This window comes from Odontesthes bonariensis, chromosome 22 (assembly GCF_027942865.1).
Source record: "Odontesthes bonariensis isolate fOdoBon6 chromosome 22, fOdoBon6.hap1, whole genome shotgun sequence".
NCBI lineage: Eukaryota > Metazoa > Chordata > Actinopteri > Atheriniformes > Atherinopsidae > Odontesthes > Odontesthes bonariensis.
The window spans coordinates 11,146,797-11,174,634 of NC_134527.1; the positions used below are offsets into that span (position 1 = coordinate 11,146,797).

The 27,838-nt window shown below is 38.2% G+C and overlaps 1 protein-coding gene across 1 annotated transcript in view; it reads left to right on the forward strand.

Moving 5' to 3' along the window:
- The window catches only part of LOC142373113 (transmembrane protein 132C-like), a 166,743-nt gene that overhangs the window by 99,901 nt on the left and 39,004 nt on the right, over positions 1-27,838 (forward strand). The window lies entirely within an intron of this gene.

Here is a 27,838-nt window from a genome sequence, read left to right on the forward strand (position 1 = left end):
ATGGTTTTCTATTTATGAATAATAACTGTGTTTTTGTTGGTATCTGACATTCAGTGCGACTGTTAAATGGCTTGAGGCAAAGACAAAGTAGCCACACATAGGAAGGGACACACCCTGACTTGGTTGTTATTTCCTCCTGCATGTAAAGGTGACGACAGTGATTAATGACAAGTCATCTATCATTTACATGTGTCTCTCTCACAGTCCTGCTGAGTAGAGGAGACAGTAAATAATATAGGACTGCTCAAATCAAGGTCACTCATATGGAATCTGGTATTCTGCCTTGCAAATTTAACATTTGTCAAGGACAAAAGCTTTGGTCAGATGTTGGAGTATTTATGTGGACCTTTTTCGTTGGTTAAAAAAAGCTGGTAAGTCAATCAAAAGATAAACTATGTTAGTAAAAATGACATTGCCATGTCCTGTATCATAAGTGCAGTCTAGCATTGACAATAAACCAAATTGTTTAAAAATTGGTTGAGAATTATCAGAATTTTAACTGTTAAAATAACTTCCTGCCTTCTAAGAATTATTTCAATTAGGAGACAAACCTGCCTCATACCAACTGCAGAAGTTCTCCAATCAGTCATAGATTTTTCTTTTACGCCATTATGTTTGACCCACAACAGCATCCTGTAAATGCCACTGTAAATGGCAGATGGAAATTATGACTCTGATGACTCAACACTTCCACATTTGAGCAGACGTTCCCAAGTCTTTCCTTTAACAAGCCACAAAATGCTCATGAGGAATCACTGAGGGCGAGGTTTGGAAGGCACATTACGTGCAGCGCTTTTGGTCATTTGTATGAAAAAAAAACACATGAAATGCATTCAGACCAACATAAGTCACCTGTTTCTGTCACCTGTGAGCTACATGCACTTGTGACACTATTGTCACTTATTACTTGGGTTTAACATTACTTGGTCAGGGTCAGAAAACGGTCATGGTTAAAGCTAAAATACATTATTTTTACAACATGGTTGTTACAACATGGCTGCCTACACGGATGCCATTTTGCTGGTGGCCTGGATTACATATAAACACATGTTACAACAAAAATGTGTTTCTTCCTGGTTGTCTTTCTTATTTTTTCCCCACTCTATGGTACCTTTAGTATGTTCTTTTAAGTTATTCAAGCATATTTCGTTTGTCACACCCTGTCTCTTGTGAATCAAGATACTCTACACTCACTATTCTATTAAGTAGTGAAAGTACACATACGTATATGTAATTTGTTTTAAGTTACCATTTGCTAATTTTTCCTTCCCTAATGTGGAGTAGTGGCTTCCAGCTATCAAATCACCTGTATCCTTTTCACTGAAAGAAATAGATATGAATCCTCATTTATTTGAGACCACAACATGGTTAAGAGTATAGATATCTAGTAACATCAGGTAGGCCTACTGCTCTTTGAGTGGTCAAGCGTCACCCTACTTAAAAAAAAAGAACAGGTATACTTTTCAGCTATATTTTCTGAGTTATTTCTTCAAACCTACTTCCATAGTGATTTTAATCATTACGTTTCCTTTCCTGGAAAGGTTTATTTTAGCTGCTGTCCAGGAAGAGGAGATCTCTTTCCGCTGTCAGTCAGGTTTGTGCAAAAATCCAAACTTTGAAAGAAGTCATGGAAATTCCAACAATGAAGCCAAGCAGTTTGAAAAGATTATATACCTAAAGCATAGGATTTGTTCTGATATCAATAATTGGTCATTTTGCTGATCTTCAAAACAATACGATAACCACAAGAGATAACCATTAGGTGCAGGATGTGTCTCCTGTGGTGGGTGGTGAAAAGCATTGATTTGACCAACAGACTCTGTGTCATGACTCTCTGCTACCAAAAGAGAATAGTGCTGACTGTGTTCATGCACATTTAAGGCTATGTTTTGAACAAGCGAACAGTAAATAATGCAGTGGGACAATCCTAATATGGCATTTTCCTGCAACACACTGAAATTGTTTCCTCACCTGCACCTGTATCTTGGTATCTTACCATGCACCCCGTATGGAGGAGAGACACTAATACAAATGCATTTTCTGTCCCAAGCATGAGTGTGTTTTATGCAGTCAGAAAGGTTTATAACTCAGTTCACTTCCATGCCATAATGTTTTAGTAACTTTAATCTCTAAAGTTTTACTAACACAATTCATACTAACTCTGCTCCTCTCCACCCGCCAATCTCCCTTACTTAAAAATAGTTTAATCATAATATCGCTTTAATCCCTTCTCTGGAGAGTCTCTTATGGGTCATGGCTTCAGGCATTTGGTCCATTTGCAGTTGCAGTAGTGATGTTGTGCATGTCACACTACAATTGTGCATAGTCCTGGCTTAAATCCAGTTGATAAAGCATCAGGCCGTCATAACCACGGGCACCTTCAGGTCATGTGCTCATCAAACTTGCAATTTCAATTTATTCTTCTACAGTATAGTTTCCATTACAAATAAACAGTGTTGCAGATTGATGAAATCATCCCTCATCACATAACCTCAGGGCTTTCCTGCTGGATCCCCCATAATGCCTTCACTGAAAGGGGACCCTTAAAAAAAAAATCTAAATTTTCTGTTCTTGAGAGCTGTTACGACCCAAGGGTCGTTTATAGTGTGTGTGTGTGTGTGTGTGTGTGTGTGTGTGTTACGGCTGCAGCCAGGTGAGTTGGTGAGCAGGTGAGTTGTCCCAGCTGTGAGTGACTAGGTCTAATCAGCTGGGCTGCTTTTAAAAGCAGGTGGAAAATGCAACCCGGGTGCCAGTGGGGCCAGCTATTGTTGGAGTGTTTTTGCAGTAGCTTGTGCAGAGTGTTGTTTAGTGTAACTCTTTCAGTGGAAGGAGGGTGATAGTTTGACTTTGTTTTTTTTTTGTTCTGTTAATCATTTAGGCTCTTGTTTGTCCTCAGCAGGTTCCGTTGGGATTGTGTTTTTCTTCTAGGTTTTGGTTGAATAGTATTACTTTTCTTTTCCAATAAATAGCCATTTAACATCACCCATCAGTTCTCATTGTTTTATTTCCTCAGCTCGGGACACTTTATTGTTACCCCGTAACAAGAGCAAAGAATTGTGTGTCTGAAGTCAGTACCATCTGTGTAGGACAGAACTTTTTTTATGTCCCCGCCAAGGAATGAAAATATCTTATTTGATGACCCATTCAGATTTTTTCCATGGAAAGTTATGTCACTTGTCAAGTTCACCCTGCCTCTTCTGTTTGCCCTGTTGTTTTTATACTAGCATTCGACCTGCTAAAATGATGACGCCAGCTTCATATGGAAATGTTCTGTTGTCAGCTGTAGTGAACGGCAATCACCTTACATCAACCCCAGCCTGAGAGGATATGGGAACTTAGAGATTACAATTTATATTTAAGGATAATTAACCAGCAAGAGCTGGCAAAAGACTGAGTATGTGGCAAAGTTTTCACCTTCAGCTCTTCCTGGCTGAACTTCAGGCAAAGAAAATATAAATATTATTGTGTACAATTTTTAATGACATCAATAAAAGTTCAAGTACAGTAACAAATGGTACATTTTCATTACTATGAGTTACACTTTGCTCATTGCACTTGCTTAACTTACTTACTAGAGTGCACACTAGAGGTTATATTTAACAGGTAACATACCAAAGCACATGGTATGACTTAAACTTGTGCCAGCGACAGCCATGACAGTGTCTCTTCTCAGGAAACTCCTCCAGTTCAAACTGATATGGTTGCACAGTTTTTTCACAGACAGTGGAATTTTGTTTGGCAAACTTTCTTTCTCCCTGGTTTCACTCAGCAGTTGTTGGCATGGTAAGCAGGAAGAGGGGCGCACAGTAAGGGTTGGAGTGACAGGCTTCGCACGTCCCCACCCCTTAAACAGGCTGGTCTGAGGAGAGTTGTTTCAACAGGGGTGAGAAGACAGATGCTTAATCCAAGTGATACTTTTACCAAAGCATATGTCATACAATTTGAAAATACCTAGAGAAATTTTGCCAACTTGTTGAAAAAGGACATAACATTATTGGACTTTCATGAAAACAGATATTTCTAACAGCAGGAAAAGCAAACTGGAACATTAATAAAGACTATGCGCCATTAAGGGTCAGTTAAGCATCATGCTCAGCAGCAGGAATTCCCCTAAGTAGAACAGAAGCATCTGGCCTGTTGCCAGGATTACATTTGCCTAACAACAAAGAAATTGGAAAATTACTTTATCTACATCAGATTGTCCCCTATTACTATCTCTACTGAAACAAATAAAATAATTAAAATTCAAATAATTGTTGCGTTTATGAGAGTATCAATAGAAATAATTTTGGAAAGTCATCCATATTATTACCAAACTGTGTCACGATGAGGAGATGAAATTAATTACTGTGATTAGCCATGATTGTTGCAACCGTGTGTTGCGGGTGCACCAGGCCCCAGCTGGCCAAGAAAATATTGAACCAATGGAATCACAAAAATAGGGCCACAAACATTTGTAACTCACTGTATTGTGAGGCAAGCACAGACACAAGTTATGCACACAGTTTCTGACTGGTTCAGGTCCCACAGCTATGCAGGTTTTCTCTGCAAGAGAAGAGCAGTCCAATGACTTCAGCAGCCAAATATTTGTGATAGAGCCCTAAGCTCTGGTGTGAAGGAACCTCTTCAGTTAAAGGTTAACTGAAACCTTTAACTGAAAAAGGTTCACACCCTCACAGGAATAAATGATGAATAATTGTGACTGCCAGAGAGCTCCAGTCTGAGCTAACAGAGACACCAAATGATGCCAAATCTCCTTAAATGGTAGACAGAAATCCGTGTTGATTCTAGATAAAGAATACAAGGTTAAGTTATCCAAAAAAAAAAAAAAAGAAGGCCTAAAAGAGAAAACTGGCCTTATTCATCTCAATGATTGATAATATGATGTAGTCAAATATGGCAAATGATTAGATAATTATTTATAATACACATTATCAATTAGGAAAAAAAAACATCTTTGCAATGAGTCTGATATTAAGCAGAAACACAACAGCCAGCAACTGTAAAAAGGCAACATTGTCACTGTTGGCAGCTTTACTCATCTAAGAAAAAAACCCAGAAATCAGCCACTTGGCCCATCAGCTCAATTACACCAGAAGAGAAATGTACTTTTTCCATGATATTCTGAAATAATGGAGATGGTGATTGGATTAGACAGCAGACAGATGAATAATCTGCAGCTCAGTAATTTTCTTTTTCAAGATAACATAGCGATAAAATGCAAAACATTCATGGGTTCAAACTTGTGAAATAAAACCATCTGCTCCCCTTCCAACACTTTCTCACTCGCAACTTGTCACAGATTAATTCTTAATCAGGAGTCCTCTCTGTTGGTTTTGAATGCTGAGGGTACCCCCGAAGTGTCATCTTTCTTAACACTTGTGTTGCAGTGACAATGTAGAAAATGTCCCAAAAGCTTTCCACAATAGAATATAATTTTGTTTAGTATTTTAACACCTAGCCTCAATGTTTTCCATGGCCTTAAAAAAAAGCAATTATAATGTTTAACCTTCACCAAATACTTTCAATTGCTAACAAAGTAGTAGACTACAGTATTGAAAAAAGACCTAAAGTAAGAATGAATGCACAAGTCACATGCTTAACGGTTGTTGTTATTTCCCCTCCGATCTCGTTTGGCCGTCTGTGTTATTTCCTGAGAACCCACAGTACTGTAAAATTACATCTTCCTGCTGCTATTAGCACTGCCGGTTTGTCACTCACCATCACAGGTTAACAACAGGTTAACAAAGTGCTCTTGGCCAAGTGGCAGTATGCAGTGTGTCCAGAGTGAGAATGTGTTAGGTTTTCCCGTTTGTGCGTCTTTAAAATCTGAATATTCCTACTTTTTGTATTTTTGGTTGAACCAGAATAAGCCATGACTTAAATTAAGTAATTTTTTTTTTTTTTTACATTTCCATCCATCCATTTTCTATACCCACTGAATCCGTCGGTTGGGTCGCAGGGGGGCTGGAGCCTATCCCAGCAGTCATCAGGCGAGAGGCGGGGTACACCCTGGACAGGCTGCCAGTCCATCACAGCGCCCCATAGAGACAAACCAGACAAACAATCACACACACACTCACACTCACTCCTAAGGAGAATTTTAGAGACACCAATTTATAATGGTGAAATCCTTTCCCCCACATCTTTTTCTGTCTTAGACCGCTATGCTCACTTTTATAAAAAGAAAACAATCAGAATCATCTGTAGGCATACAACAAAGATTTGACACTACCCACTGTAGAAGTCAAACTGTCTAGCTGCCAAAATAGTTACAAATATATTATAGTATACATTTATAGAACATGAGTAGACATGTATTTGTGTTGTTTTTCATTGCTTTAGCATACATGCAAAATAATATGGTAAGACTGCAGCTACTTTCAGAAATGTACATGCCAGCTCTTGTGATCAAAAACATTAAACACAAAACAAATATCTACAGTTACATTTTCATTTTTTTTCTGGCCACAAGGAGGACAATACACAGGCTTCAATGCTTAATGTGTCCAGACTGCAATAAAGTCTTCCTCATTTTTTTCCAGACCCATCCACTTAGAATTGATTCTTCACTGAAAAGCACTTGACAGCCTGCTGGGAATTTGTCAAAAGGCACCTGAATGGTTCTCAGACTATAGAACAGTAAAAGCTTTTGATCTGATGAGAACAAGATTGAACAATTTGATCATGATACCCTGATATGTGAGTGAAGGAAAACAGATACTGGGCATCTCGTCATTATTACAACCCCTACCATCGAAGAAAGTGATGGCAGTATCATTCTTTGGGGATGCTTTTCTTTAACGGGTCTTGGTCATTTGTAAGAATGACAAAGGAAAGAGGGATGCAAAAAATGGCAATAATGAGTGATTTTTTTTCCCATATTACCATATTTACATTTCTATTAGACAAAATTGGCTTTGGGTAAACTCTTTGAAAGTGAGCGATCCAGTTACAGTCAGCCCAGCAATGCACGGAGAAAGATGAAAACATTTGTACACAGGCACCAAACAGTACATCCAATAATACCTTCAACCAAATACTAGTAGATGACCGGAACACTTAAATGAACAACTTTTGTTGTGTTTTTTGATTTGCTGTTGGGTTTTCTCTTTTGACGTTCTCGTTTCTCTTTTGCCATTGTGTTTTTTGATTTGCCATTGTGTTTTTTTATTTGCCGTTGCGTTTTCTCTTTTGCCATTTTGTTTTCTTTTTTTCCGTTGTCGTTTCTCTTTTGCCGTTGTGATTTGCATTTCAGGGCCACCGTACATAAATGATAGACATTGTCCAACTGAACGTCCTCACTGCTGTCTGCTTCTATGAAATAAGAGGCTTTGGAGCAATTGTGGATCAGAAAATAAAGCAAGTCATGCACTAAATGGGAAGTGTATAATTTGATTCTAGATTTATCCAGCCTTTGTCTCCAAGTGTCCTCAGTCAGGATGTTGAACCCCTGACTTTCCCCCAGTTTGTTCAGCCCTGCATGAGTATGAATGTGTGTAGTATGTAGAGATACACACTCACACTAAGCGAATGACTGGATGAAAGAATAATCATTAAATTCCTTGGATCAAGCAGACTTTGGAGCACAGTATAACATCAGTGTTTTTCATACTGGATTTTCTGCCATGTTAGACTTATTTTCTTAATCGTATCGGGTATGGGAAAATAATTGAACAGAAATATGATTTGTGCAACAGTTTATCCATTAGAACCAACAAACACTGGCATAGAAGCAGAGAAAGTGCAAGTGAATTAACATCACAGGAGCTGTTTCCTGAGTTATTGCAAAACTCATTGTATGAAGTTGACATTCACCTCCAAAGGTTATCATAAAACTTATTTTCTCTTACCTAGGAGTGCTGTAATAAGCAAAAATGTTACTCTTTCTGTCAGTGCTGAGAGCCACACTTTTAGGATGGCCAGATTAAGTTGTCATCGAGATTACAGGAGTGTCCAGGCCTAATTAGTGATCAGCTCAGTCAGCATTTGTGATAGAACACAACACACACATTATACAACAAGCAGGAAACAAATTACAATATACAAATGTAGTCAAGATGAAGAATAAATAACAGAAACGCTGAAATTCTAAACATGAACTTCTTTTTTTTTTATCAGGTTAAACAGCAGTCAATTTTTTTTTTATAAAAAAGCCCTCTAGCCAGGTGTACCTTCCCCAGAGTAATCCATCCATTTCCTGTACCTACTTAATTTAATTCAGGGTCATGGGTAGGCTGGAGCCCGTCCTCGCTGTCATTGGGCAAAAGTCGGGTTACACTCTTGATGGATCACCAGATCATCACACAGAAACAAACAGCCATGCAAACTCACACTCATTGCTAGGTGCAATCTAGAATAACCAATTAATCTAACAGGCACATTTTTAGATGGTGGGTGGAAGCTGGAGTCCCTGAAGAGAACCCACACATGCACAGGGAGAACATTTAAACTTCACACAGGAAGCCACCAGACACCAGTCAATTCAATTGGAAAAAAAAGAAAAAGAAAGAAAATCTAAAAAAAATTTAAATAAATCATCCTGCAAGACCAGCTTTCTGAGATTCAAGTGGATTCCAAAAAGAGGTAGCAGCATATTTAAGCACCTTTTTGCCAAATTCACTGAAGGCTTTTGTGATAGATAAGAGGAAGCCTTGAGAGCGAAGACAATCACTACTCAAACATATTTGAGGATGTCAGTTGGTAAGATGGGGGAGCACATGAATAGCTTTGTAAAGAAATTTATGACAGCTGTTGAGTTAAGTAAAGAGACAGCAGCCCCTTCAGTACATCATTCAAAGGAGAGTAAGGGTTTTAGGTTTGTGATGAAGCTCTGTTCTCTGTGGTAGACTGTTTCCAATATGTATGCACAGCAAAGACGTATGCATGGACTGTATATAATCTAATTCAAGTGGTGGTGACAAATCTATTTTGGTGTGCAAAACTTTATTCTAAGCCTCAATTCTTCTTTACTGAGGACACATTAGTTCATTGTATTGTTTGTATTGTTGGTCTTGCAGCCTCTGAGGGTGTGTGAACACCAGGTTTAAAAAAACGAAGTTCCCCTTCACCATTCAAGTAACTAAAGACAACGTCTGTGTAGCTAATTTGGCTATACTTACATGCACGGATATACTTACATGCACCTAAGATCTCAGATCAGGTATCAGATTGTCTTGAACATTCCATCTCATAGTCAACACAGCATTGCAGCAAATAGTAGTGTAGACATGCAGACATGTTTTTTTTAAATGCTAACTTAATTCCACTCCTGTGTATATCGGGAGGATGGTGGTCTAGTAAACTGGTCAAGTTGAGCTGTAACCACAGGTCGACTCAACTGGACGATTCACTGTGCTGACTTAGCACATTGTCTAATTAATTCTTTGTTTCTCTCTTTCTTGCCTTCCTCCCTTAATAGTTTTTTTAATAATTTATTGTTCATCCCACTTAAATGCCATAATTTCCGACATCCCACTTCCAAGATACATACGAAAGTGACAAGGGTCAAGTTTTAAAGGCTGCTTTTTCAAACACTAACAGTTTAGTATACTCTTAATGACAAGACCTCATAGATTTCAGAAGCTGTGATAATAATTCTATGTACTGCTGGAATACTTATGACTTACCTACTGGCCTTGACTTAATTAACTGGTGAACGGCTCCTCAGTATCCTTCATCCTTTTCTCTTTCATCCTGCCTGTGCAGAGGATATAAAGAGACACGTTGCTTTACAGTCTGGTTGATTAAGAGGAAAAGGGACAGGTCAGCTTCAGTTTCAAAGTCTGCTGGAGTTCAGCTAAGTTTGAAACACATAGCTCATTAGGCTAAGCCATTATGTATAATAAGAATTAATTTGTAGCTTGTTTACAAGGATTTTCTATTAAAGTTACAAACATGGCTTGCAAGTGTAAACATACCAGTGGTATGCAGGAGGGGGCAGTGAACTGACTACAGGGGAATTCAGAGTCATTTTTTGAATGCTCAACATATGCATGAAAAATTGCTTGTACGTACTGTCTTCCTTATTTGGTTTGTTGCCACACAGGGATGACAAGCATTGCAGTCTTCATCTGAAGTAACAAGTCACCCCTAATCTCTTGCAGCCTCAGAGTAAAGAAAATTTACACAGGGAAGCAACAAAGAGTATTTGCAAACAGATTTTGAGAAAAATAGTAAAAACTTCATCTCTGTCCTTTTGGTCATGTTATATCAGCCCTGATGGACTGTATAATGGCAATAAAATAAAAAATTAACAAGTCATTGGGTCATGACTCATTTGTGTCTTCCTGGCTCATAAGCTGGCTAGACAGTCATAGATGTTTTCGCACATGCAGGGGAGTCCTAAAATGTTCTAGAGATGTTATGGAGTAGTGGCATGTGAGAAAGCAAAAGCCTGTAACATTTACTCTGGACTGCATAGATTTTTCCTTCCAGCAGCTTGTAAAATCTGTGGAACATCAGCAGGGGAGACAATATCTGAATGTCCCAGCAAATATTTAGAAGAGTTTTCTGTCCCTGAGTGAATGTGTGTATGCGTGCTGGTGAGAGTCTAACCTTTCTACTGACCTGCATGCTGCTTTTCTGCTCACTACTTGCTATTTTGGTGCATGTGGTACTCATGTCAACCCAACAAAGAGCCTCATCTGTTATTCACAACATTAATTTCTGCATCACATCCAGCCTCCTGTATGCTGTGGACATGCTCTAGCTTTCCCCTGTGCCCCCTCCATCACATTTCCTGCTGAGAGAGTGCATCTCCCGCAAAAATTCTCCATCTGTGATGTGCCAGTCTGAACAGCAACTGTGGAAAAAGTCTGGACCAAATTGTTCACAATTTCTCTTTCTCTGGTGTTTATGTGTGAAAACGACTGTACTGAGCAGCTGACTTGGATGAAACTTTAGTTTCATATTGATGGGTTGATTAGAACATTTTATTGGTTGACTTGGCATGAGAACAATCTCCTTGATATCTTCCATTTGGCAAAGTTTTTCATATTTTTATAACAACAACTTTTTATCTTGTTCAAGGACCAGCATTCTTAAGCAGACAGACTGAGACATTGTTTCATATTCTTTTCTGTTTTTTCAGCCTTGCGAAACTTTAGGTTTTACATGTGTTCATGTGCTGTGTTTCAAGTGTAACAGAAGTGTCCCTGAGGTATTTATAGAGGCACATCTGATATGTACAATTGCCAGCACAGTGCCTGTCTGAATAAGGAAACGCACATGAAATATGCCATGTTTTTTTTTTTTAGCTCTAAATATTTTTCATCCCTGTGTGTAGAGCCACACACCCAAACATGTGCTCTGTCTGACATGAGACACCCAAACAAACAAGTGAACAAAGAAAACCCTCCAGGATATTTCCACCTTCAAAGTCTAAGGGATCATGAAACATGCTACCACATCAACTTTGCTTACTGTTGCCAGAGAGGACTCCTGCTGTGAGCAAGCGGAGCAAGGTTTACTCTGAAAGACTGACGAGACAGCCTTACAACACCAACACAAAGATGCAAGGTTGTAAACCGAAGTTCTTCAGGCTGCTATCTACAAACAACACCTCAGGCTCACTGCTGACGTACAAAGCAACAAGACATCGGTATAAATGCAATTAAATTTGAACCCACAATGTGCGTTTTACAGCATATGTTTTCTCATAATAATTCAGCTCATTGCAGCAGCATTGTGAAACTTATTCTAGGATTTGGATTAAAGAGAAATCTTTCAGGGAGGTTCCATGTTTTTTTCTTTTCTTTTCTTTTCTTTTCTTTTTTTCCTTCCAATGTGTAGGCTTGGGTTTGAAAATAGGTTAAAGATTCAAAAATTTTGCAACAGTTGATGTAATCATGTTTTAAGCATCAGTGAAATTGAGGTTTGTCATTCTGTGTTTGCCCCAGCCATCTGCTGAGGGAGTGACTTAACCTCTCAGGGTCTTTCTGTGGAACAAAGGAAACAAGTGTGAGTAGGGGGAGATGGTGGAGGTTTAAAAACTTAGAAAAGAACGATTCACATACTCTGTTCCTATGAAAGAAGAAAATTGCAAATCTAATATAAATAGCACATAAATATTCTACTTAGCAGCCACAAATAATTATATCTTGCTTCAAGCACTTTGTATCGTGCAATTTTTTTATTGTTATAGGGAAATTCCTGCTGTGATAGTAACGAACCTTAATTGTCAATGATAAATCAGAATTCCTGGTAATTGACTTTCAACTGAAATACATCCAGTACACTTCTCCTGATGTTACAATACTGTCCAAATTGATAATAAAATCTGTTATTATGAAAAAACAGCCATAAAAACACATTTTCTTTATTTACCCAAGATAGCAGCATGAGTACTAGGATGGCATATTAGTTGTTGTTTTTTGCTATCTGATCAATTATCGGACGTATTCCCTCAAAGTTTCATGTGAAGAATAATTCCTAAACATATGCACCTGAGCAATAGAGCAAGTGGAGCAAATGCATTTACAGTATTCAATATGGAGAAGCAAAGTTATTATTACTATCCAAAAAGCTCATCAAACAAGTCTCCTGTGAATCCAGAAAGCATTCTTATACAAGATTTTCTAATTTTATTCCCACGACTATTATTTGCATTCTCTAAGAGTTAGCTTTATTGGCCAAATATATTTATTTCCTTTTATTAAAACCTGAAGCTGAACTGTATACTGTATTCGATCTCTTTCTGAAGATCAAAGAGGCCCTGAAACAGCATGTACATTTTAACCCAAATTTGATTGATTGTTCTCATGACACAGTATGGTAATAATAGCCAGAGGCTGTGTGAGGGGTTGCAATCTTCCCCTGCTCCTATCACTTCTCCTCCCCATCTCTGTGACAGGTTCTCCCACATTTTCCACCCTTAATATGAAATGTAAAATGGTTACATTGTAGCTTCTCCTTTATAAATCCTGTCATAGGAAAATAGTACACATTTGTTTTTCACATATGCATTTGTTATAATGAGCAATAATGACATCCTTCAATGAATGTAATGGTTATATTTTACGGGTACAATTTAAAAAATGGTGCGTAAAAAGTTATCAATCCAGGTTAAGCATTCATACATTATACAAGACCCGATTAGAATGTTTAGTTCATTCTGCAGTGACATTGTACTACACCCTATAAACTTTGATCCCAAGTGAATGCATGTTGTTTGGGTTACTGAATACATGTCTGGGAGGCAGCTTTACACCATTCCAGAAAGTCGTTAGGAGCTGGAGTCATTGACAGAACAATGATGAGTGAAGATTGAACGGGAAAGGAGTTCGATAATCAGTCCTCTTCAGGTCTTGCGGAGAGGTCAAAGGGCCTTGTGCTTTTCTTTCTGATTGCACCGAGCTTAGCTCCCATGCTGAATAAACACAAACAATCAATGATCAGACCAAGCTGGAGCTTTCAGGACTGCATTTACGACTTGAGTAAAATCAAAGGTCCCTTCAGTGCAATCTGATTCCAGTGGAAGAACTTTCCACACATCAGCAAGAAGCATGGATGTAAATGACGTGCCTGCTGTGGGGTATCTCTCTCTGTGTGTGTACAAGTACAGTACGCATTTATTCATGTGTATTTGATTCATTGGGAAATTATCATTTCTATTTCTTTGTTCTTTGGATAACTATGCAGATTGGAATAGTTTTGTGTTGCAATTTGTTAAATGAACACTGGTTGAAAGAGTGCACTCAACTGCAGCAGACAAAGCCTGAAGATTTAGACCATTTATGTGTGCGCTCGAGAGATGCAATAATAAAGTGTCAGAAAAAGAGGTAAGATACAGATTTATGTGTGTGAGTTCTTGCGTATGTGTTTTCCTACATGTCCTTGAATATGAATGGTCTTTTGAGGGGAACGGTGTTTTAGATGATGGATAGAGGAGACGAAGCAATTACCCTCCCAGGTGGTCTAATTTGTATGAAAACTAATGTTTTCTTCAATTGGCTTATGTCAGCTATAGGTATCCTACAATTTTGAATAAAAAATATTAGAATGCAGCCCTTAATCTTTTTAAGCAACCATCCAGATGTCTTATTTCCATGTGGTTACCTGCAGGGCCACTTATGCTCTGGTGAAATGCTCTCTCTCGGCTCTTTTCTCATATCAAAAAAGATTTCTAGCACTCTAAGTCTAGCGTCTATGTGACTGTTACATATATCCATAGTATTGATCAAAAGTAATTTCATTTATATGAGTGGCATATGAATCTCACTTGTTTCACGGTCTTCTAATCATAAATACTCCATACAGAAAACAAGCCCCTGTGTTTAATATGGTCAAAATATAAACACAAGCCTTCTTTATATTATAAAAGCAATCAACTAAAAATGAAGGCACTCATGAAATATAATCCATTTACACTCAGAGTAAAGATTTATACCACATATAGCTGCACTAAGATACACTCTTTTCCTTTTCATCCATCCAACCCTGTCCATGAGCAGTTTGAGACATGAAAAAGATATTTACCCTATATTTTATTGTTTCCCTGAACTCAACATTATCAGAGAACTGGTCGATCTGCCGATTTCAAGTGAAGCCTTGTTTTGCCTTCTGGGATTTTGAAAAGGGTCTTGATGGCTAATGCAGGTGACGTAACACATACTCTGGCACATAATGAGCAACACAGATATCCACAGCCTCATAAGCATGATTCATTTTCAAAAAATGGAGATTATGTATAATCTTAAAGTCTCCTGTTCTGCAAAAAAAGCTCTGTACTTCTTCAGTATGACTTATCAGCCACCAAAGCCAACCATGATGGGGGTTGCCTACAGAAAAGCTGGATATGGGCCATGAAGCCTGGTGGTGTTTGATAAGGCAGGCCTATTGGCTTTGGAACCCTGGGCTCTCTGATCCACTTCTTCTTCTAATAAATCATCTGCTGAATCTTGGCTCCCGTTTAATGCTTTTGAGCTATCTTTAAGGTACTGCATGACGTTATCCAGGGATTTCCAACACCCTGCCTCACACTAACAAGTTAAACATACTGTGTATAGGTGAAGTTAGTGGAACTCACCCTAAACGATTGATAGTTTTTATCATACATCATATAGGTAAGAATAAGATCATCGATGCATTAATCAGAATTTCTAGATTGCGAATTAATCATTTCAAAATTATGATCACCGCAATGGTCATAGTTTCTTAAAGATTATCAAATTATAGTTATAAAGGGCTGTGTGTGTGTTGGTGATGATGTGAAGTTGAGACAAATCAAAAGTTTAAACGAGACAGTTGTTTGCTCTTTTGGTGTCTTTGAAATCAAATGGAGAAAAATGGAAAGGAAGGCAAAATGTATGGCCTGCATGTCTCTCTTACCCACGGAGGATTTAGAGGGTTCTGTTTACTTGACAGAATTAATGAGGTTAGGGAACAGAAGAAAGGGTTCAGGTCAGTAAGGGGTCATGGTGGGGTCAGAAGTCTTATTAACCCTGGCCAGGTCCACGAACTCAGTAAATTTAGCCACGGGTGGTTTGTTTGTTTAGGGTTGTGTCAGTCATATTTATTTGCAGCTAAAATTTTATTATGAAACAACAACAATAGTGGAGATCTATGGCTGAAGAATTTAGCAGTCGCTGTCACTGATTTAAAAGTAGAGTGTTCAAGGTAACAGGCTTCACAATATAGCAGCACCTCTTTCCATGAAGGAAATTACTGCTGCTATTGATTTTCTCGTGAAGAAACTAGTAAAACAGTATGAGATTTTAAAATGTTAACAATGATCCATTAACATCATGATATCACGCATCACACTGTTGAGCGTGCTTACCTGAGGGCAAAACATTTGTACTATACTTGTTAAAGAAAAAATAAAATAAACGTAAAATGTCTTAGACAAACAGGAGACAGTTCAAGATCAAAAGAAAAAAAAATATTATTGACATTACATACGAGACCAGTTTTCACACAAAAGAAGGATGGATCATTCAGAAAAAAAAATGCTCATAGTTTTTATGAATAAATTCTTTCAAATCTATTCCATAAAATCGTGTGCCATATATCGTGGAAATGATCAAACTAAACATTTACATTTAAATAAATAATCTGTAAAATTCACTTATTCTAGTTAAATAAAGCATATGGATTCTGTTTAACTTCAAGATTTTTTTATCTAAAACCTGGCTAAGCATGTTTGTTTTTATACATATGGAAATCAGAAGGCCACTTAAAGGGCGTCTGTTGGGAAAACTGTGCTTCAGGGCTTTCTACCTCCAAGTACTTCTGGTACTAAAGCTATATGGAGTCAGGAGCTATGGTATATAATCCAGCAGACTCTTTACTCTTTCCAGACAGTGGTGGGTGACTTCAATACATGTAAAACATGCCAAGGGTATAAATGGGTAGATGATTTATTTCATGTTTTCTATTTGAATCTACTCAAATTGATAAACCCTGGATCATATTTCATTTTTACCAGTTTCATGAAACCCAATATAAGTCATGGTCATTTTTATTCAATACGACTTGTATTCTGTTTACCTAATTTAGGTAGGTATGGTAAGTCTTTTCTTACACTTTGCTTTAAATTACTTTCTTTTTGAATGTTGAAGGTGTAGGTATGTTGAGAATATTAAGATATTAGGAGCCAAGTACTGTTGGCTGAAATATACAAGGTCCTTGAATAGGTTGCACTGACTTTGTTTACATGAGGGAAATATCAATAGTTGGATATTCATTTATTTAAATTTTTTTAGATATTTTTGATTATTTGGGGTTGTTCACTACCACCCAAAGGATCCTTTTGCTGTTTGCGAGACTTCAAGTTATGTCTACTTCGTTTTTTGTCTACCTCCTTGACTATATATAAAAAAGAGCCCAAGTGACACATCAGGTGTTAAGAGAAAACACAGAGATACCATGGAAAATTGAAATCTATGATTATTGACGGATCAAGACAAAACCCGGATATTAAGCACAAAAATCTTTCCTGTTATAGCAACCGGAATTTTAGTTTATTGAAGAGACAAAAAAAGAGATTAAGCAAGGAACACCAATAACAAACCCTATGTTGTGATTAAAAATTCATGATACGAGACAGTGGGTTCGATTGCTCATTCCCCCCGAAAGCGGGATTCACACGTAATGTTTCAGGTTTTAACGGTCTTGCTTCTCATTCATTTTGTGATGTTTTGCATTGCCAAACTGAATTTCACTTTGAATCACTTTGCTGGCATAAGTCGTGGTGGAAAGCTGAGAAAAGTTCAGCTTTTAAGACTCATAACAGGGACCAGTCAGTCCAATCGCAAAGTAATTTCGTGTCTGATCCTGTGACTGATTGTCATTAAAATTCCAAAGGTCAGGAATGCCTGCAGTCAAGCGTTCGTGCATCACATGCTGAAAAAGCAGTTTCCCATTTCACATTAACATGTACAGCAGCTCAATGTCTTAGAAGGTTCTTGTTGACAGGACACAGCCTAGATATTTAAATATTCATCACATTTTATGTTAAACATGGACTAAAACAACATCTTTGGGCAGACCACGACCATCTCTATGTGTCTCAGGAGAAATACATTGACACTGTGGGAGTTGCTCATTCAACCAACAACGGAACAGATCATTTAAATGATGAATAAGGTAGACAGGGTTGTGTCTACTATTTCCACACCTCTTGTTTTGACATCTGGAGTGGATCTCTATGATTTCGACCAATTCAATTCAAGTCAGTCTCTTGCAGTTTAGATACCATCCCCTCTGAATTACCCTTTCTAACATAACATTTTACAGAGTTTACATTTATTGGCATTAACAGTCAGCCTTAGCTGTTGCCAATATCGACCTGTTTTCTGGGGGGGTTGTTTGTCTTTTTTTTTTTGTACGTGCACTTTTGTGTGAATGTAGAATAAATGTAGAGTGGAAAGACTTTCCACAAAAGCAAACAATGTCATTTGTACTTCAGAAGGGCACAAAATGCCTTTCAAGGTCAAAAGTCATTTTGACTTTCAAAGATATCAGGATGGAAAAGAGGATGCAGCACTCCAACATGTGCCAGTCAAACTCTTTGTACTTTAGCACCATGTGGCGCATGATTGGTTAACCTTTCCTTAAGTTTAGACTGAGACTAGCTTTGTGATAGATATCCATCTGTTGACAGAAAACCAAAAGTTAGAACTGTTCTTGAGGCATGCCTGACAGACCTATGCCACAAAGTGCAGTCAGCAGGTGTTTTTCAGGTTCAAATACTTATTTTGCCTGCCTTTGTGCAAACATTACAACCAAATACATCTAATGAAGTCCCTCGGGGAGGAGAAGACGAAAGAAGTGAATTGGGGGCAGCCGCGATTAAATGGTAGATTTCCTTTGTTTTCACATTGTTATGACACATAGAAATTGAGTGACTCTATCATCTCGTAGAGTGACTCACAACAAGAAAAAAAGGAGGGCAAAAAAGTAAGACGGAATGACAAAAGAAGAAAAGACAACTCGAGAAGCTTGATGACTCTCACTGTGATGAGTCAGAGCACAAAGCCAAAAATCATGTGCTTCGGGAGATTTAACAGTAGCGAGCGGCTACTGAGAGGCAACTAATGGAAAGGACAACTTAATCTAACTGTCATCTTTGTCGATGTGTGTAAGTAACAAGAAAAAGATGAAGTGTCATTCCTAGTGGAGAGTTTAGACTCCAAGGGGAAGATTAGCCAGTCGCGCTGAGTTGATCCTTATTGTCCAGGATAAGAGGATGAGCACCATAGCCCTCTGGAGAATTTTACTAACACTCCTACAGCTCACAGAAATCAATAAGGGGGATAGAGGATGGTGTTTATACGCTGACTTATTGTGTTGTATCATATTCTTGCTCATAGCTTATGATCTGTTGCGTGAGAGCAGTTTAGTGGTAAAAAAAGGTAATAATAGCCCTGGGTGCCACTCAGGCAGACACTGTGTGCCCCCTCGATGTCTTTATTGTCATGGAATTCACAGCTCTGGAGTAAAGCAAAAAAAATTCCCTTCCCTTAAAAATATTCTGCTTCTAATCTTTATTCTGGTACCAAGTCAACTGTATTATTCTATGACAAACGTGTAAGACCAAGGAATACAACTGTTGTTGTTTGTTGTTGTCGGTTCAAGGAATAACATTTCTGACGGGTGAAATTATTCAACAGTAAAGAAACTGCCCATATAAGTTTAATTGCCTTATAGCAACCTTAAATACATGCTGGATAGGAATGCAAGGTGTGCAAATTTTTTCTCTGCATTTTAGACATTATTCGACATCATTATTGTACTACAGTGAGATTGGTTGATTTGTTGATGTTTGTGTTTGGCTGCTATACCAACTTCACATTGAACAGAAATGACACCTACCACAGATATAGTGTGAGAAACACTGTGCTTGGTTTTTTTTGTATTCCAGAAATGGTACATTGAAAAAGTTTAGATTTTCTTTTGAATTGTGGAGAGAGTCTACTGTTTTTTTTTTAGAAATAACCAAAGTTGCAAACAAGCTATTAGCTTGACAAGCTGGGACTGCACTCTTTACACTTGCTCCCCCATATCAAATTAAAAAAATGAATTTACTACTACGAGACAATCCTATCATTCTTTCCTGCTGATAAACACATTATGTTTCTTATATTGACTCTTCAAAATCCCCCTCTTGAGGGGCTCAGTCTGCTCTGATTGAGTAAAAGTAACGTAATGCAGGGCAGCTACTGTTTCATTGTTTTAGATGAGCCAAACTAGCCACTAGGCAGGCATTATGCAAATGTTTTACAGAGTGTTATAGATATAAGTGGGACAAAAAAAATCCTGGATTACAAACAAGGGGTTTCAGGAAGCTCAATAGAAGTGCCCTTTGCAGAAGAGAAAAACTCCCTTTGGTGTTTGAGTTTGTAACTCTCATTTACATGCACAAAAACCCGGGAGTGAAACTAGTTAGATGCTCTCTGTTGCTCAGCCCCAGCGCATATTCGTTGTCGTCAGGGGATGCGTAATGTTGCATATCTTCAGCTAAATATATTTGTCATTTTTCAGGGGTTTAAAGGTGCGTAAAGCCACAATTTACTGTGACTGCTTGAAAACCCAGCACTAAAACACGGCCACTCCTTCCCAACCCCCTACCAGTTCAAGCTTTCACAGCTCAGTTCACGGAAGCAAGCAGTAAATCAGAGAAATGAAACCTTATTTTCCTACTGAGTCACAGCGGTGTGTTGGACATGTGCCGAAGACATCTGTGTCGTTTTTTTGATATGTTCACTTTGAAGAAGATTTTCAAGATTGTGGGGAAGTGATGACTGGAAATTGCAAGGATCCCTTAAAAAAAATCATGAAAAGCAAAGGAAATTTGAACAGGTGTTGGCAGGGGTTTGTCATTTTGTAAGATATAAATGAATTCCAGTAAAAAAATAGAAAAAATGTTCTTGTAACATTTCTTTATGTTCTTATTATTTACTTATGTAGCAACAACGTCATTCTTATAGTTATAACATACTATTCACTTTTGCTTCATTCAGCCCCTGGCTTCTTAAACAGTTATTTTTGTGTTTTTTAACCACTGCAGTTGTGCAGTATTTTGTTATGAGCATTACACACACACACACAACTGTATATGTAATGATTTTGATTGGTGTGCAGAGCAGAGGCATGCCTTTTATTTGCAGTTTGTCAAATGATGTCAGTCACATTTTGTAGTTTATGCTGACACCGACTGCAACCCTGAAAAGCACTAAACCCTTAATATGTCCTCTTTAAAATTCCCCCTTTTGAACGTGATGAATATTTCTGCTAAATTTATGGAAATCCAGTTAGGAGTCATTGAGATATTTCATTGTGCTAGACTATCAAAGCAACTGACAAATGCTGTCAGCCAAGCTGTCACACTCACTAAAAACATTTATCATACTTAAGTTTCCTTGGGCATTATATTGAAAACTGCCAAAATCACCTTTGTGGTTTAAAAAAATATATATAGATAAGGCAGCATTATGTTGAGTAAGATTCTAACAAGACAGGACTGTGAAGGGCATCAATGTTTACTGGGTATGGTTGTCTGTTCTATTTGCATTTTTGAATGCAGCAGTTTAAATATCCCCTTTTTTTAGATTTCTTTTTTTACTCAATATTGTTGCAGTGTGATGTTGTTTCAGAAGTTGTTTGCAGGACAAAAAAATACCTTATTCTCTCAACTGCTCTGACCATGTAAAGAATTTAACCAAATATGATATGCTTTCATTGGTATTTTTGGTTACAGCAAAAATTCAAGCTTTCTTGTCATTGTCAGACTCTTAAAAGATGAAATCATTGTAGAGTTTTTGCAACATGTTAAGATTCTCAATTTTCCAGACAAAGTCTGTGCTTCCCCGGCTGCATTTTAGCCTCTGATTGGCTTTTGTTACAATATGGTGCAGAGTGGCAATGCTGCCATTTGATTGGTTGATTCATGGAGCCACATCTGTTTCACGGAGGAAGCCTGAATCTCCTAATTTCACACACGGTTTGAGAGAAATATAAGAAAAGAAGAAGAAGAAGAAGTAGTGTGGTGGGGAAAGAATAGAAAATAGACCAGCATGCAGTTGAGAATGGTAAGATGGGTTACGAAAGGGCAGAGGGATGGTGAGAATGAGAGAAGGGAGAGAAAAGGGAGAGAAGGAGAGGTAAAAACTGAGGTCGAGGAAGGAATGAGTATGAGACAGCCACAGAACAAAACACATGGGTGGTTATTTAAGAAAATATTGAAAAAGAAACATAGAAAAAAGGCAATTTGGAAAAGAACAACAATATTTCAGTTTTTCAACCTCTACCCCCTGCCCCTTGCAAACTCAGCTGGTCCAATGTGAAAGCAAACTAATCTGAACTGACAGCGACAGGGCTGACGTTGAAGATTTGATAGATCCAGGGGGAAATCTACTTCATACATAAATTGGTTATTCTACTTTTCATCTGCCTCCTGACATGGTTTCATTTTATGGTCCCTTTCATTATCTGTCAGTCAGATGTCAGTGTTTATCGCGTAATAAACATTTCCCTCACAGATGAAACAGTAAGCCTATGGAAAGCCAGCAGGTGCCCACACGCCAAATGTTAGGACTGCAGGGCAAGTCTTTTTCTGAGCACAGTAAGTTTAGTCCTAACAACTGTGGCATGGCTCAGGGAACTGTCTTTAGGCAATAATTAATTACTCACACAACATCTTTGAGCTATTTTTGTAACGTTTAATTGTGTGGCCCATTTGGCATATCTGTTTTGTGGTTTTTTTTGTTTTTTTTCCCCTAATGACTCCTCCCTGTTCATCACCCCCCCTTACCCAATAGGGCAGCCGCTGACCCTGCTGATTGAATCCAGTAACTAACTAACAAACGAGCTCTTCAGTGTCTTTTCCAAACTTTTACATTCTGCGTCTGATGTCTGCAGTTCACCTTTGGGGTAGAGACGCCGTGTCAGGTGGCAAGTTCTTCTAGTTTTAATAAGATCTCATTAGCATCATCGAAGAGAAGAGACTGATATTAGACTAGATATACTGAAACTCATTAGAGAGGAGCTTCAACTCACAAGCGCAACACACACACACACACACACACACACACAAATGATGGTTTCTACTACATCAGATCCTGATTTATAAATCATAGTATTCTAATGACCGTTGACTACATTAGGCTAAATGACCTCATTACACTTGCTCCTGCTGAACTTGTAGAGCAAGAGCAAAAGTGACCTTTATAACTGCGCCATAATAAGAGGAAGATGGAGCTCCTGTTCAAAGCAGGTTTTATTCATTGGAGATGTTATCTGATTTCCCTTGAGGTCTTCATACCAATTAGATTCCAACTTTGTGTCTGTTTGGAGAGGCATCTAGACTCCAATAAAGAGAGTCTCACAGCTAAAGATTAAGTGAAGTGAAAATAATTAAAACCACTGCATTCAAGTCACCACGCAGAACTTCCTGAAAAGCAGGAAAAAATTGTATTTACATCTTACCAACGCAGGATTGCTTGAGAAGGATACTCACATGTTTTGATTGTGTAACTTTTGCCGCTGCAACTTCCTGGACTTTTTCAGTTGCTGATTTTTACATCATTCAAACATAAAAAGGCACCTGGCTCAAGGGTGACCTGGCTGTTGTGTCCACAGATAAATTAACAAAGAGCCAATTTTAAATAGTATGTTATAGCTCCTCGTTACTATCCCAAAGACGCACAGTTCGTTCCCATTCTTTAGTAGCATCTGCCTGAATTGCCAAATAAACACAGTTTGGCAGATGTAATTTTTCCACCAATAAGGGGATCCTCAAAGAGCTCTCAGTTGAAAATTTATTTCAGCATGGTGTGCCGTGTGTCCTTAAAAAAACAAAGGAAACTGGGCAATTTGGAGGGCAAAAGAAGAAGGGGCCGACCTAAAAACCTATCTACAGCAGATTAATTGTATCTAAAAGCGATGTTCTTAAGAAATTGGAAAAAGAGCAACGATCTGACACAGGGCCTGATAGATGCTTCTGGTCGTTCAGTTAATCCATCTACTAGTAGCTGAAGCCTCATCAGAAATGGTCTCCATGGAGGGGTTGCAGTCTTCAGGAAGGAAAACAGGGAGGAAAGGCCAAATGACACAAGAACTAGACTGTAAGTCGATGGCAACAGATCTTATGACACGATGAATCCATCCCAGAGCCCGGTCCTCGACATTATTGAAGCTGAGAGTCATCTTTACTCACATCTGTGTGTGTCACCTTGACAGAGAGCGGAACAAAAGGCAGCCAACGTCCAAATAAGAGCTTTGGAATGTCCTTTGAGAAGCCTGGAGAACTATTCTTGAACACTATTAAAAAAATCAGAAGAAAGACTGTCTAAGAGGGTTGTCTAAAAATAAGTTACAGGTGGCTCAAGACTTTTAGACAGTATTGTTATTGTCAATGTGATCAGAAGTCTGGTTCTTTTTACAAAAGATGATATGGCTAATGCAGGAGAGAGACATTAAAGCAGGAAATAGCTCTTTATGCAAAGACAGATGAACTGCAGCAGTTGCTTATCTTCCCTTTCATCACACCTTCTTCTTTTGAATGACTGCTGGTCTCACATGTCAGAATTCAATTATGGCCAAGACAGCTGTGTCTTCTGTTGTTGACAAAATTTCTCCATCTGCTAATATTTTCCTGCTGCCAGCAGTACTACCATATTTTCCTTGGAATGCTTTTCCAAGCAGATGTCCTGTTGGTCAGAACCCCAGTCAACATGAAGACACGCAGGACATTGTGTTTGCTGGGTCATAAATACAAACATCCCATCCACATTATATCAAACACACAGAATCTCATTTGTAATGGGAAATCTACCACAGAAAGCTCACTCCACAAAAAGTCCATGCATGACCTGCCCTTTTTCAGCCAGAGAGTTTATTTACAGCGTGCTCTAATGTTGACTGAAAAAACAAAACCGTTATCCAATGGAGCTATCGTACCTATCAATCTTGTGCACATAAACTCACACAAACGCTCCCTCTATTGCTAGACTCACTGTCAATTCTATGTGTTAAGATAGATTCAGGTCTTTGACATATCATCATTATTGGGGCTAATCAAATCACTTCAGTGCATGAATAGAGCCCCCTCTGATCTCCAGGAGAGAGAGTAGACTTTTCTTCCACTGCCTTTCTGCCATTCAGATATCCACAGAGGTGTTAAGAGTGAAAAGTGGAAAACATGACTGCTTGGTTAACAGAGCTTTTGTGTTTCCTAGCTGCAATGTTATTTTCCTCTTTTGAAACAAAGCAAATTTCCTGCATGTCACTTTTTTTTCCTCCTATCATGAAGCTCCTTTTCACAGGCCCTCTGTTGCTCAAGGGTGTGTTTGAAATGTATCTTAAAAAATTGAAAGAGTGAGCATTTTTTCCTCTTGAGTGGATTCTTTTACCTTGTTCTGTTTGTGCTTTTCCATCCAACAATTGGGCTGACAAATGGAGATAGCAAAAATGGCATGACCGATTTTCTATCTCATTTCACCCCCAAAAAAAACTTAAACTGGGGCATTGTTACTGTTGGCTTTTATGGTGGCACAGCCAGTTATTTGATCCTAGTAGACATTTTGTTTATCTTTTATCTGAGCCCCTCTAACCCTGTTCCTCTGTTTCATTTTTTTTCAATGTCCACCTTCTCTCTCATCCCCATCCATGACTCTGGGGAGGTAAAGATATAGTTGCAAGCGATTGTATTACTGTAAATTGCATGTTAGTCACAGAAGAAAAGGGCACACAGTAATGGTACGTTTCCAATGAGACATGTGGAAAAATTCTGACCCCTCCAGCAGGGGAGCTGCAGGCATCCATCATCCCAAACAGATGCTGGATGAAGTGATGAAGGAGAAACAGAGTGCACTGCCCTCTATTGAGAGCAACAAAGCATTGCGTGTCAGTAGGAGGAATGTTGAAGATCAGGGTGGAAACAAACACACAAACCAACAAAGAGAAAGACAGATTGAATAAAGGAAAAAAAGCAAGTTGTATTGTACAGTTCAGCACTAAAGCTCTAATTGTTTGCAGCTTCACTGTGAAGCAGGACTGTCTGTTGCAGATAATTGGTTTGGCTATAATTGCACACAATAAGCATAAAGTGTATAATCACTGCAGTCAGTATCCCTTAGCACAGCATGTTGCCAGGCAGTAGAGAATACGGCAGCTGTGTAACACTTCAAAATCTGTTAAAGGTGATAGATTACCTCCAGCTAGTGAACGACAGTAGAGATTTTCAACAAATCTGTTTAAAGGTAGTTAAATAGGCATGGAGTGTGTGAGACGTTTGCTCTCAGCAGTTCATCTCAAGGTGTAAAGCTTTAAAGTTGTTCTTTTATTTCTAATGTCTCTGTAATTTCCACTAGCTAAGCACGTTTTATTTTATTTATTTATTTCTAAAATAGAAAACTACAGTACTTGGACATAGATACTCATTATAGTGGTCTTTTAAGGTGAAAACTCTTTCCAAATGGCCATATTCTTTATGATTGCTCCGTTTAAGATGGATATAAAGATACTGAAATCTGTGATAAACCAAAGGGATGTAAAAAACTGCAATTCTAAGGACAAATGTGCCAAATAATCTATGCTCTAGATAAACAAAAACCTCAGGAATATCTGTGATCATGGCAAGAGCACATGTAGAGCTTCAGGTGTCAGGAAACCTACATTTTGTCTAATACATTAAAGGTTCTTGGACTTCATAATCTTTTTAAGAGTAATATCTCATAATTCTAAGGTTTCTGTTTAAGCAATATCATACTGAAACTGCTGGAGCCCTGAGCTTTTCCTTTCAAATAGACAGTCCCATCAAGAGATTTATCTTATTTTTGGACCACTCCCATCTGGTACCAAATGCGTCGTTTTGTGGCTTGGTGGCTGGAAAACCCTGCCGTATTACACTGCGATGTGATACGGGGCTGTAATACATTTGGTGCTCCGGTCAGCACTCAGCTCAGCAGGACAGCTGATGTGGAATTAACTCACAATAGCTGGAGCTTTGTTGATTTTTGCATTTTTGAGTGTTTTTCAGAAATAATTCAACTCTATGGCACAGAGAAACAAGCTCCACAATAATAACATAAATCTATTGTTGGCTTAAGAGGATTTATTAACAATGAGAAAATGATTTTCTTTCAACATAATTTTTTCTTTAGTATTACTATAATTTCAGTTAACCTGTTTGTCTTTATGTGCATGTTTGTTTTGGGGAATGACGTGAGAGGGAATTTGTAAAATTCAGTAGTATGAGTTCTACCACAAAGAACCACCAATATCAGTTTACCTGTAAAATGCCTCAGGGGCCAGGGAGAATTATATTTACACAGTGTGCACTGTGTGGCAAAATTCATTCCAACAGTCCCCTGTGATCATCCCAAGCCAAAGCTCCTTGTGTTTTTTTTGCAAACACATTAAGAATAATTCAGAACATTAACAACTGAAACTAAAAAGCTTTTCTTACTGACCTAGAACTGCTATTTGCACCAACCACACTGATTTTCAGCATCCAATACTGTTCTCCCTTACCCATACAGAGAATCCTTTACTTTGAAGTGAAGCTATTGTCTGAAGTGGGAACATATGGGGGAGTAGGGGGAGACATAAACGCAGGCTTGCCCAAAATATGTTAAAGAAAATCCTCGGATCCCATTAGCATCTCAGCTCCCACCATCTCCTGCTCATGGTGGAGTCTGTCCATGCTTGTTTTAATAGTGTTACACTACAAACAACAAAAACACAGTTTAGCACAGAAATATGAACAGGATAGAATGCTTTATGGATTGCTTTTTAAAAGAAACTCTCCATGACTGTGTATTCTTTAAATTATATGCAATATTTTTTTTATTATTATTATTTGTTATTTAGTCTCAAAGCAGCTGTGTTTCCAACATTAATGTTAACATCTGTGAGACACTTCACAACCCTAGTATGAAATGTAATATTCAAGACAGTGTGTGCTGTTGGGAAAGGTGTTGCACAGCGTTTTGACTTTGACACCTAAGGGAGAGGCGGTGGCTTGATCAAACCAAGCATTCCGCAAATCAAATAAGTTTGGATAATATTATTTTGCATTCATTGTTTTTCTGCTTTGTTTGCATCTTCATCAGCTCAGGGAAAATCATTTGCTTGGCCCTGGCAATCTTTGCAACAGACGCCCTATATTGCAATAGGAAAAATAAATTGCTTTTTTTCTTTTCTTTTTTGCCAACATGAGGGTTCTAGGCGGATCTCAGAATGAATATCAATGGTGCTATGATTAGATTATTTTCATATTCTAGATAAAGTATACGCTGTTTACATTTTTGAGAAAATAGCATACTCTACTCAGTATCTTTATTTGTTACATTTTGTGAGTAATTAAACCCAACACCAACATTGTTCAACACTA